A 16,595-nucleotide genomic window follows, 5' to 3' on the forward strand; every position below is an offset into this window, starting at 1 on the left:
AACACACAGGTTTTATTGAGGACTGATCTGTAACTTGGCAAATACCTATTACTGTATCCAAAATGTTTAAAATTTTCTTTTTTTAAATTTAAATCTAATTAATTATATGTAATGTATATTGGTTTCAGAAATAGAGTTCAGTGATTCATGTCTTTTTTTTAATTATTACTATTTTAAAAAATTTATTTGATAGTCACAGAGAGAGAGAGAGAGGCAGAGACACAGGCAGAGGGAGAAGCAGGCTCCATGCACCGGGAGTCCGACGTGGGATTCGATCCCGGGTCTCCAGGATCGCACCCTGGGCCAAAGGCAGGCGCCAAACCACTGCGCCACCCAGGGATCCCTCATCAGTCTTATATAATACCCAGTGCTCATTACATACCACTTCCTTAATGTCCATCACCCAGTTACCCCATCTGTCCACTCGTTTCCCTCCTGCAATGCTGTTTGCTTCCTATATTTAAGAGTCTCTTATGATTTGTCTCCCTCTCTAATTTCGTCTTGTTTCATTTTTTCCTCTCTTCCCCTATGATTCTGTTTTGTTTCTTAAATTCCACATGAGTTAGACCATACAATTGTCTTTCTCTGATTGAGTTATTTCACTTAGCATAATATCCTCTAATTCTACCCACATCATTGCATATAGCAAGATTTCATTTTTTGATGGCTGAGTAGTATTCCTTTGTGTACACAACTTCTTCATCCATTTATCTTTTAATGTACATGTGGGCTCTTTCCATAGTTTGGCTATTGTAGATGTTGCTGCTATAAACATTGGGATGCAGGTTCCCCTTTGGATCACCACATTTGTATCTTTGGGGCAAATACCTGGTAGTTCAATTGCTGGGTCATAAGGAAGCTGTATTTTCAGCTTTTTGAGGAAACTTCCTACTGTTTTCCAAAGTAGCTGTACCATTTTGCATTCCCACCAACAGTGTATGAGGGTTTCCATTTCTCCACATCCTCACCAACATGTGTTGTTTCTTGACTTGTTAAAATTAGCCATTCTGACGTGTGAGGTATTGTGGTTGTGATTTGTATCTCTCTGATGCCAAGTGGTGTTAAGCATTTTGTCATGTGCCTGTTGGCAATTTGTATGTCTTCTGAGAAATGTCTGTTCATGTCTTCTGCCCATTTTCTGACTGGATTATTTGTTCTTTAGGTGTTGATTTTGATATGTTCTTTATAGATTTTGGATACTAGCTCTTATCTGATACATTATTTGCCAATATCTTCTCTCATTCTGTAGGTTGTTTTTTGGTTTTGTTGAGTCTTTCCTTTGTTGTACCAAAGCTTTTTATCCTTATCAAGTCCCAATAGTTCATTTTTCCTTTTGTTTTTCTTAACTTTGGAGATGTATCTAGCAAGGCATTGCTGCAGCCAAGGTTACAGAGGTTGCTGCCCATGTTCTTCTCTAGGAAGTTTTTTTTTACATTTTAAAATTTAAATTCAATTTGCCAGCATATAGTATAACACCCAGTGCTTATTCCATCAAGTGCCTTCCTCGGTGCCCATCACCCAATTACCCCACCCCCCCCTCTAGGATTTTGATGGATTCCTGTCTCACATTTCATCCATTTTGAGTCTATCTTTGTGTATTGTGTGAGGAAATGGTTCAGTTTCATTTTTCTACATGTAGCTACCCAATTTTCCCAACACCAGTTGTTGAAGAGACTATGTTTTTTCCATTGGATATTCTCTCCTGCTTTGTTGAAGATTAGTTGACCATAGCATTGAGGGTCTATTTCTGGGTTCTCTATTTTGTTCCATTGATCTATGTGTCTGTTTTTGTACCAGTACCATATTGTCTTGATGATCACAGCTTTGTAATAGAGCTTAAAGTCCAGAATTGAGATGCCACCAGTTTGGGTTTTCTTTTTCAACATTCCTTTGGCTAGTCGAGGTCTTTTCTGGTTCCATACAAATTTTAGGATTTTTGTTCCAACTCTGTGAAATAAGTTGATGGTATTTTGAGAGTGATTGCATTGAATGTACATATTTTAAAGACATTTTAACAATATTTGTTCTTCTAATACATTACCATAGAATGTTTTTCCATTTATTTGTATCTTCCTTAATTTTTTCATCAATGTTCTATAGTTTTCTGAGTACAGATCCTTTGCCCCTTTGGTTAGGTTTATTCCTAGGTATCTTATGGTTTTTGGTCCAGTTGTCAATGGGATTGACCCTTAATTTCTCTTTCTTCTGCCTCATTGTTAGTGTATAGAAATGCAACTGATTTCTGTGCATTGATTTTATGTCTTGCCACTCTACTGAATTCCGGTATGAGTTCTAGCAATCTTGAGGTGGAGTCTTTTGGGTTTTCCATATAGAATATCATGTCATCTGCAAAGAGTGAAAGTTTCACTTCTTCTTAGCTGATTTGGATGCCTTTTATTTCTTTTTGTTGTGTGATTCCTGAGGCTAGGACTTCTTGTAGTAATGCTGAATAACAGTAGTGCATGTGGACATCCCTGTTGTGTTCCTGACTTTAGGGGAAAAGCTCTCAGTTTCTCCCCATTGAGAAGGATATTCACTGTGGGCTTTTCATATATGGCTTTTATGCTATTGGGGTATGTTCCCTCTATCCCTACACTGTGAAGAGTTTTAATCAATAAAGGGTGCTGTACTTTGTCAAATGCTTTTTCTGCATCTATTGAGAGGATCATATGATTCTTGTCATTTGTTTTATTAAATGTAGTTTATCACATTAACTGATTTGCAGATGGTTAACCACCCTTGCAGCCCATAAATTCCAAATGATCATTGTGCATAATCCTTTTAATATCCAGTTGGATCCTTAGTATTTTGGTGAGAATTTTTGCATCCATGTTTATCAGGGATTTTGGTCTGTAATTCTCCATTTTGGTGGGATCTTTGTCTGGTTTTGGAACTAAGGTAATGCTGCCTTCATAGAGATTGGAAGTTTTCCTTCCATTTCTATTTCTTGAAAGAGCTTCAGAAGAATAAACATTAATTCTTCTTTAAATGTTTGGTAGAAATCCTCTGGGAAGCCATCTGGCCCGGGATTCTTGTTTATTGAGAGTTTTTTTGTTTGTTTGTTTGTTTGTTTTTTTACTGCTTCAATTTACTTGCTGATTATAGGTCTGTTCAGATTTTCTATTTCTTCCTATTTCAGTTTTGGTATTTTATACATCTTTAAGAATAGATCCATTTTATCCAGATTGCCTAATTTTTGGCATATAGTTGCTCATAATATGTTCTTGTAATCGTTTGTATTTCTCCCATGGTGGTTGTGATCTCTCCTCTTTCATTCATGATTTTATTTATTTGGGTCTTTTTTCTTTTTGATAAGTCTGGCCAGGGGTTTATCAATCTTATTAACTCTTTCAAAGAGTCAGCTCTTAGTTTCATTGATCTGTTCTACTCTTCTTGTGGTTTCTATTTCATTGATTCCTGCTCTAAACTATATTTCTTTTCTCCTGCTCAGTTTAGGCTTTATTTGCTGTTCTTTCTTCAGCTCCTATAGGTGTAAGGTTAGGTTGTGCTTGAGACCTTTCTTGTTTCTTGGTAAAGGCTTGTGTTGCTATATACTTCCCTCTTAGGACCACCTTTGCATCCCAAAGGCTTTGAACTTTCATTTTCATTTATTTCCATGAATTTTTAAAAATTTTCTTTAATTTCCTAGTTGACCCATTCATTTGTTAGTAGGATGCTCTTTAGCCTCTGTGTATTTGAGTTCTTTCCAAATTTCCTCTTGTGATTGAGCTCCAATTTGAAAGCATCGTGGTCTGAAAATAATCAGAGAATGATCCCAGTCTTTTGTACCAGTTGAGATCCAGTATGTGATCTGTGACCCAGTATGTGATTTATTCTGGAGAATGTTCCATGTGCACTTGAGAAGAATGTGCATTCTGCTGCTTTAGGAGGAATGCTCTGAATATATCTGTGAAGCCCATCTGGTCCAATGTGTCATTCAAAGCCCTTGTTTCCTTGTTGATCTGCTTAGATTATCTGTCCAATGCCATGAGTGGGTGTTTAAATCCCCTACTATTATTGTATTACTATCAACGTGTTTCTTTAATTTTGTTATTAATTGGCTTATATAACTGGCTGCTTCCATGTTAGGGACATAAATCTTTACAATTGTGAGATCTTTTTTTTTAGGATTTTATTTATTTATTCATAGAGATGCAGGCAGAGGGAGAAGCAGGCTCCATGCAGGGAGCCCAATGCAAGACTTGATCCCGGGACTCCAGGATCATGCCCTAGGCCGAAGGCAGGCGCTAAACTGCTGGGCCACACAGGGATCCCCCTGATGCTCTAAAAATTTTTTAAAGATTTTATTTTTTGACAGAGAGAGCACAAGCAGGGGGAGCAGCAGGCAGAAGGAGAGGAAAAAGCAGGTTCCCCACCAAGCAGGGAGCCTGACATGGGGTTTGATCTAGGACCCTGAGATCAGGACCAGACCCAAAGGCAGACACTTAACCCACTGAGCTACCTAGGTACCCCTGCTTTCTGTTTCCATGGGATGTGATTTTTGTTTCTTTGCTCATAGGTCAAATTTGTATTGCGTTCACGTGGAACTCATTGCTCTTCATGTTGCGTATGTACACCTTCTTGACTCAGTCTCCCCTAAAAAAGCCCACAGACTTCATTTTCATACACATGACATTAGTCAATGTCTTCATTCACCATCATGTTCAGGTTGATTCCAAATGTCATGTCATCATTTGGAATGACTAATTTCCCAGACGATGTTGAGTGTAAGGCAATGTTGTACACATACAGAGTCTCTCAGGGTCTTCCCATCAGTATGACCTCTCTCCTGAGTGCCTTACAGACCATCACTATCAGTTCCAGTAATTCTAGATGGGTGTGGCTGAAATCTAAAATCTCTACATGCAGGGCACCTGGGTGGCTCAGTGGCTGAGCATTTGCCTTTGGCTAAGGTTGTGCTCCCGGGGTCCTAGGATGGAGTTCCACATCAGGCTCCCACAGGGAGCCTGCTTCTTCCTCTGCCTATGTCTCTGCCTCTCTCTCTGTGTTTCTCGTGAATAAAATCTTTTAAAAAAAAATCTCTACATGCAATTTCCCCTCTTTCTTTCTGGGTCATAACATGCTCATAGATATCCAAATCATTGGAAGCTTACAAGCCAATTCCAATTTTAGTACTGTTGGGTTTGGACATTATCAAGGATACTGTCAAACTAAGCAGAATAAACCTCACTATCCAATGGCATTAATAAGTGTCATGGTGATTTGAGATCTGCTGTTGTGGTCCTCATGGTGTGGTCCGGCATCTATATGGTGAATCTCTTGTGCAGACACCACAAGAGAGCCCAGCATGTTCACAGCCCCAGTCTCTCTTCCCAGCCACCTCCTGAAATCAAAGCCACCCACAGTGCACTTTTGCTGGTAAGTTGCTTTGTGTTCTTTTACTGTTCAGGCAACTGCCTTACCATCTATTTGGCTTCTGGACCTGAGGAAAACCCAAGACTGGAGAGAATTGCTGGAAGTGTTTCATCATGCTACCTAACCATCTGCCCTTTTGTGCTAATGGAAAGTAATAAAATTATTTCCAAATTTATTTCTGCCCTTTCAAAGGTAAGAATTACCTCTTCTCAAAGAGCATTCAGTGACTCACCTGATACCCCACCACTTCATTCCAATGCAGAGGAATCTACATTATCATTTATCTGAGGAAACAAATGCCATGACATCAGAAATGTTTTTAGTTTAATTTTGAATTGTTATTTTTTAAATGATTATACTTTGGGAAACCATTATCAATACTTAGCTAGTCTGATAAATTATTTCAAGGTATTGGATGAACCTGCAGAAGTGTACATGCAATATGTAGCCTTGTATTGATTATAAAATTATGCAAAGCAATGTAGGATGTATATTTATAGGAAAACGTACATATTGGCAAGACTGAAGGAAAACATAAAAATGAGACATATAATTCAGGATAGTGGTCACTTGTGTTACATTTTAAAGATCTGATTGGCTTTATTGAATGATTTGTGAATCTGGCTGCAATCTATCCAGCAAAAAAAAAAAAAAAAAAAAAAAAAGGAGCTCAAAAGGGCTACAGAAAGGAAACGGTTTCAAAGTGAGGAATGGCAGGTGATTATTAGCCATGGATGCATTGTTTTAGGCAAGGTTGTCCTTCTAAGGGAAATGGGGTCTGTTGGTGGACTGGTCACTTCCTTGTGATTACTGGCCAGGACACCCACGTTGGCTGGCTAAAGTTCATATTTCTGGGAGAAGCTCAAGCTAGAGTTAGGTTAGGTGTTAAGTCTTGGTGGGGTTTAGTCTAAGTGACTCCATTGGAGCCTACTGTCTCCTTTGTAATGCTCTATGGGCTATAGGAAGAGTACACCTAGGGCCTTGTCAGCATTTGTAATGTTTTAAATCCTAAACAGTTTTGGGATGTAGGTTATTGCTTGATTGTTTATATGTTTTTAAAAAGATTTTATTTATTCTTTGAGAGAGAGAGAGAACAAGCAGGGGGAACACCAGAGGGAGAGGGAGAAGCAGATTTCATGCAGAGCCGGGAGCACAACGCAGGGCTCAAACCCAGGACCCTGAGATCATGATCTGAGCTGAAGGCAGATGGTTAACTGACTGAGCCACCCAGGTGCCCTTATATGAATTTTTAACTTTGAAATATTTTGTGCTGGTTTTAAGAGAATCAAGTCATATTTCATTTATATTTTCTCCAGCTTCATTCAGGTATAATTGACAAAATTGTATATATTTAAAGTGTACAACATAATGATTGCTATACATGTATCTTGTGAAGTGATTGTTACATTGGGTTAATTAACAATTTATCTCACATTTTGTGTGCATGTGTGTGTGTGCGTGTGCGGTGAGAATGGGTAAGATCTACTCTTTGAACAACTTTCAAGTCTATAATACAGTATTATTAACTGTAGTTGCCATATTGTACATTACATCCCCAAAACTTATTCATCTTCTAACTGAAGGTTTTTACCCTTTGTCCTGAATTTCCCCAATTCCCCCATCACCAGCAATTAGTAATCACCATTCTACTCTGTTTCTGAATGGGACTTTTTTTCTCTTTTTGGTTCCACATGAAAGGGAGATCCTACAGTATTTGCCTTCCTCCGTCTGACTTATTTCACTTAGTATAAGCGCTTCCCTCTCCCTATCATCCATGTTGTCACAGGTGGCAGGATTTCCTCCTTTCTCGGGGCTGAATAATATTCTATTGCATGTATACCACTTTTCTTTGTCCATTCATCCACCTGCGGACACTGGATTGTTTTGGAAAAGAAGCAGTGTGTCTTAACCTGAGTCATTTGCCCACATGACAGCAAACCAAGACTTAATTGAGGTTTCAAAATCTCTCAAAAATGTCACCTTGAAACAGTCAATCTGAAATTCCATGATCACCACTGGCAAAGTCATCTGCATGATAAGACCCTTGCCATTCCTTCTTCCCTAAGGATGAGTTGGCCTAGAGCATTTTTCTTTACTTTCTTTTTAAAGATTTATTTATTTATTCAAGAGAGAAAGATTGAGAGAGCAGGGGGAGGGGCAGAGGGTAAGAGTGAATCTTAAGCAGGCTCCATGCCCAGCACGATGGGACTCGATCCCAGGACCTTGATATCATGACCTGAGCCAAAATCCAGAATCAGACGCTTCACCGGCTGAGCCACCCAGGTGCCCCTTTCTTTTCTTTTGCTAATAATTTTCTTACCCTGGTCTACCTCTGCCTATATAACCTTCCATTTTAATACCACTCCTCTGAGCCCCCTTAATACCACTCCTCTGTCCCTTTACTAGAAGAGATGCTGATTCATGAATATTTGAATAAAGCCCATTAGTTGAGTTTTGTTCTTGAACGAGGTAGCTTCCATGTCTTGGTTAATGTGAATAATGTGTCATGAACTTGGAGGTGCAGGTTGCAATTTGAGAGGCTGATTTCATTTCCTTCAGATATGTATGTAGAAGTGGGGTTGCTGGATATTATTTTTTTTAATAATAAATTTATTTTTTATTGGTGTTCAATTTACCAACATACAGAATAACACCCAACAGTGAGGTGGTGGGGAAAAGGAAACCCTCAAGCACAGTTAGAAAGAACAAAAGTCAGTAAGCCCCTATGAAGCCCGTATGGAGCTTCCTCAGAATATCCACCACAATGAGATACCACCTCACACCAGTGAGAATGGGGAAAATTAACAAGGCAGGAAACATCAGAAATGTGTGGGAAATATCAGAAAGGGAGACAGAGCATAAAGACTTCTAACTCTGGGAAATGTACTAGGGGTGGTGGAGGGGGAGGAGGGCGGGGGGTGGGGGTGAATGGGTGACGGGCACTGAGGAGGACACTTGATGGGATGAGCACTGGGTGTTATTCTGTATGTTGGTAAACTGAACACCAATAAAAATTAATTTATTAAAAAAATAAGAGAAAAAAAAAACAAGGCAGGAAACAACAAATGTTGGAGAGGATGCGGAGAAAAGGGAACCCTCCTGCCCTGTTGGTGGGAATGTGAACTGGTGCAGCCACTCTGGAAAGCTGTGTGGAGGTTCCTCAAAGAGTTAAAAATAGACCTGCCCTACGACCCAGCAATTGCACTGCTGGGGATTTACCCCAAAGATTCAGATGCAATGAAACGCCAGGACACCTGCACCCCGATGTTTCTAGCAGCAATGTCCACAGTAGCCAAACTGTGGAAGGAGCCTCGGTGTCCATCGAAAGATGAATGGATAAAGAAGATGTGGTTTATGTATACAATGGAATATTCCTCAGCCATCAGAAACCACAAATACCCACCATTTGCTTCAACGTGGATGGAACTGGAAGGTATTATGTTGAGTGAAGTAAGTCAATCGGAGAAGGACAAACATTGTATGTTCTCATTCATTTGGGGAATATAAATAATAGTGAAAGGGAATATAAGGGAAGGGAGAAGAAATGTGTGGGAAATATCAGAAAGGGAGACAGAGCATAAAGACTCCTAACTCTGGGAAACGAACTAGGGGTGGTGGCGGGGGGTGGGAGTGAATGGGTGACGGGCACTGAGGGGGGCACTTGACGGGATGAGCACTGGGTGTTATTCTGTATGTTGGTAAATTGAACACCAATAAAAATTAATTTATTAAAAAAAAGAAAGAAAATGCCATTCTAACAGTTGTAAAGTGACATTTTATTGTGGTTTTGATTTGCATTTCTTTGATTTAGTGAAAGGCCTTGACAGGCGGCTTTTCTTTTGATAATACAAATGCCTCACTTAAGCTTTGCTTGCCAAGGCCTTCACTTCCAAGACAAACACAGCCATCTCAATAAACACATTGCGGGGGGTGGGGTGGGTGTGGGGGGGGGAGGGGCTGGGTGGCTTAGTCAGTTAAGCGTCTGCCTTTGGCTCAGGTTCTGATCCTGGGGTCCTGGAATGGAGCCCCACATCGGGCTCTCTGCTCAGCAGTGAGTCTGCTTCTCTCTGATTCTCTCTCAGCCCCTTCCCCCTGCTCAGGCTCTCTCTCTCTCTCTCTCTCTCTGTCTGTCTCAAATAAATAAATAAAATCTTAAAAAAAAATACACTGCCAGCCACACAGTAGTTAAAGAGCCAGCCTGCCCCCCCACCCCTCTACTCCAGTTTCTAGGCTCTGTGCTTCAGGCTTCTCTGTTACAGAGATCTTGGGTGGTTTCAATATCTGTTTGGGCTGCTGTTCTTTTCTTTTCCCATGCTTTAAATTCCTGCTTTTATATTTACTCATTCATTCATTCATTCATTCATTTTAGTAATCTCCACACCCAATGTGGGGCTCAAACTCAGAACCCAGAGATCAAAAGTCACATACTCTTCCGATTGGGCCAGCCAGGTGTGCCTGCTTTTATGTGTTTTTTTTTTTTAAGATTTTACTTATTTATTCGTGATAGACACACAAAGAGAGAGAGAGAGGCAGAGACACAGGCAGAGGGAGAAGCAGGCTCCACACCGGGAGCCCAACGTGGGACTTGATCCCAGGACTCCAGGATTGCGCCCTGGGCCAAAGGCAGGCACCAAACCGCTGAGCCACCCAGGGATCCCTGCTTTTGTGTTTTAAACACAGAATAAAAAGTAAGCCTGCAAAAGCCTTATGCCCCCACTCTCTTTGCCAATTAAAGCAGAACTCCAGGCCTGTGCACTCTCTCTCTTTCTCCCTGCAATCAAACTATAAAAAAGATAAAGCTGCTTTGCTATGTTAAAATTAAAAACTTTTCTTCAATGGGAAACACCATAAGGATTGTGAAAAAATAAACTTCAAGGTGAATGGACATGGTTAACAGCATACCTAACTGATGTGCACATGAACTACTAAAAATTAATAACAAAAGGGCAGAAGACCTAACTGGAAAGAAGCCAAAAGGCTTGACTGGACACCTCGATTATGAGACATGTAGTCAATAAATATATGGTAGAGTCCCCACCTCATCAATAGTCAGGTTAAAAGAAATTAAGCTGAAAATGAAATCCCATTACAATACAAGTCAATTTGGCAAACACATGTAACTATAAAAAATATAAAATTGTGTGGTGCCTAGGTGGTTTAGTCGATTAAGCATCTGCCTTTGGCTCAGGTCATGATCCCGGGGTCTTGGGATTGAGCCCCAAGTCGGGCTCTCTGCTCAGTGGGGAGTCCGCTTCTCCCTTTCCCTCTTTCCTAAAAGAAATAAAATCCAGGTACTTTTAAGAGGAGGGAATGTGTGCTGTGTGGACAACCAGGACATATCCACAACCAAATTCCAGGTGGGAAGTGTGTGTCTGTCTCTATCCACCAAATGTAAATTTCATAACAAGAGAATAAGACCTGGTTTTATTCATTGCTGGAACCTCAAGCCACAGAACAGTAGGCACTCAAAAAATACTAGTAAATAAACAAAAGAAAGAATGAATCCTACTGACTACTCCCTAGAAAAAACAAAGCTCAGACTCAGTTTTTCTTTTTCCCATTCTTCCTTCCAACCTTGTATTTGGGGAGTGCATCATTTGGACTGATACTGCTTCTCAAGGCTCCCGCCTCCTGTGAACATGGGTGACAAGCACAGTTTTTTGTTGTTGTTGTTGTTTTTTAACATATTTGTTGCTGTGAGGAATAAGTGAGATGTGCACACCAGGCTTCAGCAGAACACTGGACACGTGTGGTGTTCAGTAAGCAACAGCACCAGTGAGGAGCGGTGACATGGGACTTTCCAGCCAATGACTGTCACACCCCTCTATGGACCTGCCCATATTGGGGACACAGAGGTGAGTAAGTGGTAGTTCCTCTGGGAGTGCACAGCCTGGTGTATGTGCCAGACATGCACACAATCGAAACACCAGGAAGTCACGCCCTGTCATGGACTTTTGATACATGACAGACTAACGGAGCAGAGCAAGGAATTTCCCTAGCCACGACACTAAAGCTGAAAGATGTGAGTGTGTCCAGGAAAGGAGGGTGAGAAGGGGAATTCTATTTTTTTAAAGATTTATTTATTTATCCATGAGAGACATAGACTGAGAGAGAGAGGCAGAGACAGAGGCAGAGGGAGAAGCAGGCTCCCTGCAGGGAGCCCAATGTGGGACTTGATCCCGGATCACGAAAGGCAGGAGCCCAACTGCTGAGCCACCCAGGCATCCTGAGAAGGGGAATTCTAGAGACAAAAAGCAGCATGTCCATGTTACCAGAATTAACAATAAGAAAACGAAAGGGCATGTCAAACTCATTTCTTATTTTGTAACCAAAACTGCCTCCCTGAAATTTGCCCAACACTGGTTCTTTCTCTCACTCTCCTACCCCCCCCTCCTCCTCCCTCTTCTTTTCCTTCCTCTCTCTCCCTCTCTCACTGCATAACATTCTCAATCTTATATCCTGAGGAAATGACCTAGGGTGATGTACATGTGCTGTATCTGATTGGGGTGTTGGTCACACAGGTGATTATACTGGTCAAAACTTGTTGTACTAGACATTGAACATTGGTGCATTTTTACTCTACACAGCTTTAAAAAACCAAAAGCAAGCAAGCAAGCAACAAACCATCAACAAAAAATAAAAAGTGAATGTAGAATGGAAGTCAGAAATCAAGAGTGATCCAAGCGGAAGAGGATCACACTCCCTTCCTTTCGGTGTCTATACCTCTATAAATGGATTCGTCAGTACCTGATTAGGCTAGATCAAGCTCAACAGTACAGAGCATCCATACCGGTGCCCCAGTAGTTTCTAATATTTACCCAGTGCCTATGTGAGAAGCATGATGCTCTACTCACTAACTTTGTGGACTGGAGCAAATTAGTTCACTTCTCTAAATCCAGTACAACATAGTAGAGGTAATAAAAACTACCCTGCCCGGGTTAAATGCGCTGATGTCATTAGTGCTAATGTTATCCCCATTCAATGGATTCTAAAACTGAGATACAAAGAGGCCAAGTAACTTGTCTAAGGTTACGGCTATAAACAGTAGAGCTTGGGTTAATACTAAGTCAACCCGATCGTAAAGTGCAGTCTTATTCACTGGATGAGATTGATTGAATACATCTATCACTCTCTCCCCTCCCATCCCTCCATCCCTGAATGCAGGAGCCCACTGTGCCCATCCTAGTCCCCATGACCTCTGTCCTCCCCCTGGACCTCAGTCCCCTAGGATCTTTCTAGGATGGATAGATTCCATGTCTTCAAGGACCCTCTGGAGGCTTGAAGATAAGAATTCACATTTACCAGGCTGATATCATGGGTATGGGTCTGGTGTCTAAAGATCTGAATTCTGGTTCAATCACACACCAAAACACAATCACACATCAAAACACCTTACATGGTTCCAATCTCCACAATCCTTACTTAGCTCATCTACACAATGGGATGTAACTAGGCGCTGTTTTCCCAGAACTGACTATCAAGACCCAGAACTGAGAAGGAAAAAAATCCAACATCAACCTCCCAGTGTAAGGTTGAAGAATCACCAGCAGTCCGGTCAGGTCTCCTGGTCCTGGCGTGGCCTCCCTAAGAGCACAAGTTCAGCAGAATCTCTGCCACAACATTCCCACCTCCCAATTTCAGGAGGACTGACCAGAAGAACACTGCCTTTTTGGAGAGAAATTCATGATGATCTGCTTGCCCCTCCCCTAAACCCTAATGAAGAGAAAGAACCCCAGACGCTCAACCTCTGAGCCACGCAGGTGTCCCTGGGCCGGTCTTTCTAGAGACTGGTGCAGGTCATGGAGCTGTCAGTACATAAAACCCGGAACACTGTGACAGCACCAGCCCAAGGTGAGCAGAGATGTTGCTGGCGATGTTAATTAACGGGTAACTGGAGTATAGCTTCAGGCGCTGCTCTAAGTGCTTCTCATACAAGAACCCATTTCTCCCTCAGTGCAACCTGCTGGGGGAACCAGGATTATTACCCATTTGATAGAAGATGAAAATAAGGCACAGAATGATTAGGTAAGTTTGCCAGTGTCACAAGGCGTGAGAGGCAGAGCTGGGACCTGAACCTAGACGGTCTGCCTTGAGAGCTGGGGTTAGAGGATATCCCAGAGCTCCCCCCGCCCTAGGCATGGGGGCAGGCTTATCTTTTTCCAAGACCTTCCCAGGGGGTTGAGGGGGACAGATATTCCCACATCCTCCACCACCAGCTATGCCTGTCCTCTCCATCCCCTCAGTGCTGAACCCACCTGGTGCATGTCCTTGCCCAGCCTCCTCCCTGGCCTCCCCACCTCCTGTGTCTTGTCTTCAGTGCATCTTCCATGGGGCCCTAGAGGAGTCTCTCTATCCCCCAGTGTTGTCCCTGCCCCTTTCCCACTCACGTTCCTCCCATGGCTCCCCAACTCTCCCAGGAGAAAACCCCGAGCTCGCAAACCTGGCCTTCGAAGCCTTTCACAGAACAGCCTCTGGAACTGAACAGTTGCCTTCCTCATTTCAGTTCCCTCTCGCCAGGTAGATCAACCACCTGGCAGCACCAGCATCTCCCTCCAGAGCCTGCTGGTCCCTCACACGCATGACACGTTCACTGCTCTTGGAGTCTTCCTGCAAACCCAGTCCACCTCCAAGGGTCCTCATCCATGGACAGCCTCATGGTTCACTCAGTACCTGCCCAGGTCCCCTGGGAGGTTCTCATTCCTCCCTTCCTCCTCCTCCTCACCGCCTCTCCCCCACTTGTCAGTCCCCAAACCCCATCCCTCAACCCCACTCCTCTTGCGTTTTCTTTCTGCCTTGTATCCTCCCCTGTCTCCCCATGGCCCCTGCCCCAGCTCAGATCTCTTCTCCCTCTGGATCTCACTCCAGCCTCCTTTCTGGCCTCCTTGCCTCCAGTCTCCCCACTCTAGTCCAACTCCCACACGGGACCCATTCTTCACCCAGGGCTGATCTTGTCCCGTCTCTCGCATCAGCCCCCCTCGCTATGCCCCTTGCACATTCTCCAGTGTAACTCTCCATGTATTTGCCTGTGGTCCTTACATTCCAATGGCAGCCTCTCCTGAGTAGGTCCTTAACTCTTCCACCAGTTAGCACTAGCACCTGTTGTTCCTCCATCCATATAGAAATAACCTTTCTCAGCCTCAGTCGGACTCCCACTCCTGCTTCAAGGCGCAGTTCAAACCTGCTCCAGGCGCACACACTCACCCGGACCCTCCTTACTCAGACACGCAGAGGTCACCCCCAAGCCTGCCCTAATCTCCCCCATACAAACGATGGCCTCTCCCACCCCATTCCATTCCTGTCACCCGACTCTCAATGGTCCCGCCCACCCCTACCTCCCGCCTCTCGACCCGGAGGACTAGCCTATCAGAGGCCCCGCCTTCTTTGCTCGCCTGAGCTCCTCCGTCCTGCCCTTCAAACTAGGGTTTCCAGAAGGCCTCCCCTCTTCCAATCATTTGGACCCCTTTATCCCGCCCTCCCCCGCAGCATTTACCCCCGGATCTCCGCGACAATGGTCCCGCCCGCCGAAACGGACCTGTCGTCCCCAGGCCCAATCCCCCCACCCCTCTGCTGGAAACTTGGTGCGTCCCGGAGTGGCAGAAGGGGACGGGAGTCGGGCGAGACCATTACCGACGGGGGGGCGGAAAGGGACTCCCTCTTCTCCTAGGGACGGACGGGACCGCTGGCTCCCTTGGTGCCTTTTCAGATCCGACCAGTGTCTCCCCAGACTCTGCCACCTCCCTGTCGCTGCCCCCGCCCAATTAGGGCTGCGATCTTCACCCTTCCCCCCTGGTGCCCCGCGGTTCCCGGGAGTCTCGGTTCACCGGGGATCTCCCGGCAGCGGCGCTTCCTGCCACCCCAATGCGCATGCGCCGCACTTTTCCGGTGGCCCGGCTTTTCTTTATCCTGATGTGGATCCCGGCTGACAAATAGTGGGAGACCCTCCCCCTGCAGCAACACCAAACGTCAACCTACATCTTCAGTCTTTCAAAAAGAAAACAGTTATATAATAACCAATTATTGATGCGCTTCGCGTGCACTAGACAGTATAAGCACATTATTTTCAATTCTGCAGCCGGCTTTGGGGAGTTGGTATTATCCCCATTTTCCACGCGAAGACACTAAGGTTCAGAGATGGGGAGCCTCAGCAAGTGCTAGGACAGCGCGGGACGGAAGCCAGTCGTGTATGACACCATCCATACTCGCTGCGATTGGAAGTTTAGGGACATATAATGGGGCGCCTGTGTGGCTCAGTTCGTTAAGCGCCCAACTCTTGATTTCAGCTCAGGTTATGATGTCAGAGTCGTGAGATCAAGTCCCGTGTAGGGCTGCTTAAGATTCTCTCTCTCCGTCTCCCCCTGCCATGCTCTCTCAAGGGACGGATGGTCGTGCAGGGGTGAATGTTTGGGTTGGGGAGGACTGTTTCATGTCCTTTGGCAAGTCACTGAATCTCTCCAACTTAATTTCCACAGCAGGAAAATGGGCACCATGCCCACCTCCTGGGATGTTGGGGGTGATCATAGAGGGCATCTCTTGGCTCTGTCACTGCCAGCACTGGCTGCATTCTCACGCTCCACCAAGATGCTCCCAATCAGGTCTAAGCCTGACCATTTTCATTCCGGGGCTTCTTGGGATTGAGAGAAGGTTTGGAAGTCTCCCACCCTGAGCAGACCCATTGGCCTGGATTGGGTCACACAGCCATTCTTAAACCATTCATGGCCACAGTGGCTGAGACTGGACTGACTGGACTGATTTGCCAAAATCCACGGATGTTGGCAAGTTGCCACCCTAGCATACTGGTCGATGTGGACACAAGGGAGGAGGACTGCTGAGCTGAAGCAGTGGCAGGGGGTGGGAGGGTGGATTTATTTTTGGCCCCTCCATTCCATCTGGCCCCAGGAGGTCTTGTTGATAGAATGGAAGAAGGAATGTCAGACCACTCAGTTTCTCTCCTGGTCTGGACTTCCCCCCTCCCCCCGCCCCAGAAGCCAGGAACTCAGTGCAGAAACCAAAATAATACTGTTTTATTCCAATCTTGAAGTACAATAGTCCAGAGCCTCTGACCCATCCCCCGAGACGCCCTTTCTCATTTAGTCTCTTCTGGAAATGACCAACCAGAAGGCCAAGGGGATCCAAATCTCCAGGTTTTGGGTACTCTCAAATCACTCCCTGTTGTTCCTTCTCTCCCCCTCTCCCATACCTTTCCTTTCCGTGTGTCTTTT

Source organism: Nyctereutes procyonoides, unplaced genomic scaffold (genome assembly GCF_905146905.1).
Source record: "Nyctereutes procyonoides isolate TBG_1078 unplaced genomic scaffold, NYPRO_anot_genome, whole genome shotgun sequence".
Lineage (NCBI taxonomy): Eukaryota > Metazoa > Chordata > Mammalia > Carnivora > Canidae > Nyctereutes > Nyctereutes procyonoides.